Raw genomic sequence first — 6,391 nt, forward strand, 5'->3', positions numbered from 1 at the left:
GTCCCATAATGGGTTAATATGGTGATTCGGAGTTCGAGGATCAATTTGGAGTCAAATTGGAATTTTCGCTATCCAGGGGCAAAATGGTCATTTGCCACCTGGGGACAAAATGAAAATTTTTAGAAAAGATTTTTGGCCCCATTTGACTTATTGGAGTAAGATTTGAGGTCTAGAAGTGAAAAATTTTAATTTCGGTATAATTTGGAGTAAAAGGGTAAAATGGTAATTTTACCATTCGGAATCGAAAATTTAATTTTTTGAAAGGATTTTGATCAAATTTAATTATTTGGAGTGTGAAATGAGTATGAGGAGTGAAAATTATGCATTATGGAAAATTTTCAATTTTTGGGGTAAAAATGTAATTTTTGAAAAGTTCAGGGGCAAAAGTGTAATTTTGAAAAATTTGCTCCACCAAAACTTTGGAAAAATCTGGAAATATCACTTAAGACTTGGATAAGTCAAAGGGAATGCATGGTGAAAGAAAATAGGACAAGTGGATGGCTAGAAAAAAGAAATGAATTAATAAAATATTTAAAATATGAATAAAATAATATTATTTCATTAAACAATAAAAATGCATAAAAAAAATCAGCCCACCCATTCTTCTTCTTCAACATTCGGCCAAGCAAGAAACAAGAGAGAGAAAGGAGAAAACAAAACCCTAGAGAGAGAAAATCAAAGAAAAAGTGTGAATTTTCAAGGAAATTAAGTGAAAAAGGTGAGATTTTTTCTATTAAGCTTGAGTTTTCTTATTCCCAAGCATTTCTCTTTATTTTCCATGATTAAATTACATGTTTTCATGATGAATTCAATTCTGAAAAAATGGGTTAGGAGAGAGAAAGTTGTTGGATTTATTTGATTTTAATTTATGTTAGTGTTTTTAGTTAGTTTAGCATATTTAGAAACAAAACAACAAGAAAAGAATTTATTTTCTCCCCCAACCATTAATGGCTGAATTTACCATGTGTAAAACCCGAATTTACCATGTTTTTAGTGAGGATGAGTTTGATTTTATTCTAGGAGAATTGGTTAAGGAATAATGTGTAAAACCCGACCCTATAAATACATGTCATGACATACATGCACTGAGTAGCATGTTATTATGCTAGGAAAGCAAATAAGAAAAGACGAAACCCGATATCGTACCTAACGGTACACTTGAGTTGATTTAACCTCGAACTAGTTCAAATAGGAATTGTAGGATGAAATTTAATATTTTATAGTCCAGGAATGACTAAAAATGATTGTTCGGAGTTCGAGGGTACATTTGGGGTAAAATTAGAAATTTTGATATTCAAGGGCAAAATCGTCATTTTGCCACCTAAGATAATAATTTGATCATGGAGTGAAATTTTTGACCAAGATTAACTATTTGGAGTATAATTTAATGATAGGAAGTGAAAAAGTTTAATTCTGGTGATTTTTGGAGTGTAGGGGCAAAATCGTAATTTTGCCACCCACGGACAAAATTTGAGATTTTGAGAGAATTTAGATCAAATTTGACAAATTGGAGAATGGTATGAGTATAAGGGGTGAAAAATATGTCTATGGGCAATTTTTCAATTTTTGGGGCAAAAATGTAATTTTTGACTTTTACGGGGGCAAAAGTGTAAATTGTAAAAATTACTCCACCGAGACTTTGGATGAGTCTGAGAATTTTATCTAAGCTATGAATATATGAGACAAGTGTATGGTGAAAATTTGGAAACAAATGGATGAAATTTTAAAAATGGGCCAATGGGAAAGTGACACATGGCATTTTTTAATGAAATAATATTATTTTAATGAAAAGTCAGCCATTTAAACCCAAATTTTGAGTGCTGGCCGGCCATAAGGAAGAAAAACAGAGGAAATAGAGAGGAAAGGAAGAAGAAAAGAAAAACCAAAGAGAAACAAGAAAATTCAAAGAGAAATTCGCGGTTTTCGACCGTTTACGCGTCTAACGATAAGATTTTTCGATTTTAGCTTGATTTCTACCTTTCCTATGCCTTTATTTCCATTTAGCATGCTTGAGGAGAGAGATCAAAAAGTGATATCAAGGGCTGGACGAAATTCTAGGAGAGAGAAATTGAAATTTTTAGGTTTTGATTTTTAGTTAAATTGATAGTTTTAGTTAGTTAAATGTGTTTAGAAATTAAATTGGGCAAGAAATCAGTAAATTTTCACAATACCCACTCTTGGCTGAATGCTCAATGCTGTACAATGATGATGAATTGATTTTATTCTAAGGAAAATGAAGAGAAATGATGAAAAACGATTAAACGTGATAGAAAAACAAAGTAGAAAATTTACCGAGTTAATGTCCCATTTTTGGTCGAATTTTCCAAGGAAGGGAGTGAGCTGATTTTGTTGTTTTTAGAAGGTTATTGGCTGATATTTAATGGTTAGAAATGTTGGAGAGAGAATGAGATGATTTAGAGCTAAAATGGAGCGCGTTAGCAATTTATCGGGCAAAGTGCCAAAAATAGGTTAATACCGCATTTAAGTCGTTTTATGCTATTGCATTTCATACCATGCATTAGTATAGGATTTAAGTTAATTATATAGTGATTTAGCATCAATGTGATGAATTGTGTAAATTTTTGTAATGTGTCTAGGAGGAGAGCCTTCCGGAAAAGGCAAAGAAGTCGTACCCGACAAGTAGTGATCGGGGTGCTTAGAAAGCTTTTAGTTTGTACAAACGGTGAGTAAACTTATTATTATTGTAAATTATCTAGAGTTTATTTTTAAATGCCCTTTATGTATTTTATGAAATGAAAACGGGATTTTTGATGTTTTAGGAATAAATGTGATAAATAAAAATATATTGTATTGATTATAAAATTGAGTAATTGGAGGCTGCAAACTGACTTGAAAAATATATTTTACTAGGAATGGCTTATGAGAAATGAGTATATGTGGCTATATTTTGTGAGTGCATTTGGGAAATTTATGTAAGTTGATTTTACTATGCAGGCTGGATAAATAAATAAAAGTCACGTTATACTGTCGAAATTTTATTAAAATTGGTGGGTTAGTCACTACAGTGACGGGTTTCCGTGGACTGCCTATTAGAGGGGCACGGTAAACCCAGTTATATAGTTACTCCGGTTGTAGAGGCGAGGAGGGTAACTCCTGGGGTAGTATTAGAGCTCACTTCACGTCGAACCCCCACGTGAATGTGTAACTCGGCCAACGCCAAGGGACGGCTTGTTTTAAAAATAAAAATGTGTTTCACGTGTGAATATTTTAACACCCTTGGCGGACTCGGTTAGATACCTCGGCCAAGGTATCCCCGAGGATTAGTTTTGGCTTGAGCCTTGTTTTAATAAAAGCCATAAGCCTTAACAATTGTTTTGGTAAATTACAAATACTTTGTGGTTTAAGAAATAAATTGAAAACATTATGAAATGAGTTGAAATTTGTTGTTTAAACTTGCCTCCATTTTACTCGCCTTTAGATATTTATGATAATGTCTGTTTACTCATTGGGATTGCAAAATCTCACCCAACTCCTTTCCACCCATTTCAGGTTCAGTATAGACTGTAGATAGCTGATCTCATCGAGGACTACCATTGGATCTGCATTTTCCAAATCGTAGGTTCACAATCCTCTTTACTTTTGTTTATTCGGGGGCCCTCTTGTTATTGTAAATTAAATTAAATATTTTGGCTTACTGTATTTCAGTATGTATAAATTTATTTAGCTTTTACGCTATAAAAATTATTCACGTATAACTCTATAAATATTGTTTTATAAGAAAATAGAATATTTCCCTTAATATTTCTTTTATTTTCTTATTATATTCAAATAACCGTAATTTCGTTTTAAATGAAGATTTTAGACTTTTAAACTCATTTTGAATATGAATTATGTATTTTGTACTTGAATATTACGTTTTAGCTAGTTTTGAAATTTTTGAGAAAAAAATGACCAAAATACCCCTATGTGGCGAAAATTTTATTTTGATTGTTTTTGATCTAAAATAGTATATATTCTCTAAAGACTCGATATCTAACAATGATTGCTCACAAGAAATGAAAGAAACTGATATGTAAGCCTTGCGGGGTTCCGGTTGGCATTCCGGATAATGAGTGTCAATCGGGACGTCGCGGCGATTGTCATGGGCCTGAGGGAGGTTCCGGGTCGTGACATAATGAATTATGAGCCTAGAAAAATAATGGGAATTTTCGGAGCAAAAATACGAATTTTTACCCACTAGGGGTATTTTTGTAATTTGCTGTTGGGACTGATAATTTGCATCACACTGAGGGACATTAAGTTAATTTGGGTGTAATTGAGGTATAGAAACTGAAAAGAATTAAATTGGAGTTTAAACGAACCCGTTAAGAATTTAATCGGGTGATAAGACGAATTAGGCTAATACCGAATTTAGATAGTTACCAGTGCATTTTTGCATTCCATATCATGCATTGGTAGTCCAAATTAGTTTAATTTTGATTTAGTACCAACTTAGTGAAATTCTCGATTTTGTACTGTGTCAAGGTGGTGAGTCCTCCAATAAAGGCAAGGAAATTGCATCCGAGGACCAGTAGACAGAGTGCTTCGAAAGTCTGCATTCTAGACATTGTGAGTAAACTTATTATCGTCTTAATTATCTAGAGTAGTTTTATACAACTATGTGATTTTATGAAAAATGGGTTTAAATGGTAAATTGTATGTTTTAAGGAAAATTGTGATTTTATAAAATGATTTTATAAATTTTCTGAAAAATCGAATATTGGTTTTGAAAATAGAGTAATTGGAGACTGCTAGTTTGTGTTGCAAATTTATGGTTCTGAATTGAATGGCTTATGACAATAAATGAGCATGAATGGCTAAACTGATTTTGGTGTTATAATTATTTATACTGTGTATTCAGCCTTGAGATGCTAGGTTGTGATAAATTGCCATGACATGCTAGAATGAATTTTATTGATTGGTGGATTATATATTAATTATTTACTGCAGAGGGGGTTCCGTGGACCAGCCTATTAGAGGGGCACGGTAAACTCCATTATATTATTACCTCGAACGGAGAGGCGCGTAGGGTATCTCCTGGGGTATAGCTTAGGGTTCACTTCACGCCAAACCACCACGTGAAGGGGAACTCAGCCAACGCCAAGGAACGGCTGTATTTTTTTCAAACAAAAATATATTTTAAGTGTACACAAAATTTTAACAGCCTTGGCGGACTCGGTTAGATGCCCTGCGCAAGGTATCACCGAGTATGAGTTTTGGCACGAGCCAAAGTTTTAAGAAATTCATAAGCCAAGTTGATTTCTCGATTTTTATGGATTGATTTTATTTGGTTGAAATGAGTTGAAAGGTAATGAAATTACAGTATGATGATTTATTTTAATTGTCTCCATTTACTCGACTTTAGATAGTTTAGATGGTATCTGTTTACTCACTGGGATTTTATAATCTCACCACCCTCATTTCCTCACATTTCAGGCTCAAGGAATTCCATAGTTAGCTGATTTTGACAAGGACTTTCATTTGGACTCGAATCGGTAAAAGCTGTAGGTTTCCAGCTTCCGATGCATTTTGGATAGATGTGGGCCCACGTGTCACTGTAAAAGAAATTTTATGCTTTGGTTATTTGTTTTATAGTATATATGTATATAATTATCTTTTACGCAATAAGAATTATGTATCGATAGTTTTATGAAAATTATTTTACAAGAAAATAGTTTATTTTATTGAATATTTTTATTATATTCAAATGGTCAAATTTTCACTTCAAATGAACGTTTTAGATACTTAATTTTTTTTTAAATCATTAAATATATATTTTCGGCTTACCTACTACATTTTTAGCAAGTTTCGAGGTTTTCGACAAAAATGACAAAAATGCCCCTATGAGCAAAAAAAAAATGTTATGTTATGATTTGGAAATGATTTGTAATCCTTCGTATTTTGATTATTTGATAACTATTGCTCACCGGGGAAGTGCGAAAGCTGATACGAGAGCCTTGCGAGGTTTCGATCGACATTCGGGGTGAAGAATGTTTGTCGAGGCTTCGCGGCGGTTGTCACGGGCTCGATGGGGAGTTTCGGGTCGTGACAAATTTATTTTTATATTAAGTTATTAATATAGTATACTATATATAGTATATTTATTAATAAACAATATATAGTCTATAGACTATAGTAACTTATTTTTAATAAATTATTAATAAACTATAGTAATATAGTATATTTTATATTAATATAGTAAGTTGTATTAAATTATAATATTAGTGTACTATAGTAATATAACTAATATTAATAATTTAATATAGTAACTTATTAATATACTATATATATTAATATATTAATGTTACTATAGTATGACTTATATTACTAAAGGAACTTATATTAATATTAGTATCCTATGGTAGCATACCATATATTAATAATTAACTAT

At 32.1% G+C, this 6,391-nt stretch overlaps 1 long non-coding RNA gene across 1 annotated transcript; it reads left to right on the forward strand.

Annotated features, from left to right (window-relative positions):
* The first annotated feature begins 279 nt into the window (after window positions 1–279).
* LOC148764695 (uncharacterized) lies at window positions 280–5,681 on the forward strand. The gene is made up of 3 exons (XR_016024199.1): window positions 280–718; window positions 4,486–4,569; window positions 5,437–5,681. It is a non-coding gene; the product is annotated as an uncharacterized LOC148764695 (long non-coding RNA).
* Window positions 5,682–6,391: the final 710 nt, after the last annotated feature.

The sequence above is a fragment of the Theobroma cacao genome, chromosome 1 (assembly GCF_053813885.1).
Source record: "Theobroma cacao isolate CCN51 chromosome 1, ASM5381388v1, whole genome shotgun sequence".
NCBI lineage: Eukaryota > Viridiplantae > Streptophyta > Magnoliopsida > Malvales > Malvaceae > Theobroma > Theobroma cacao.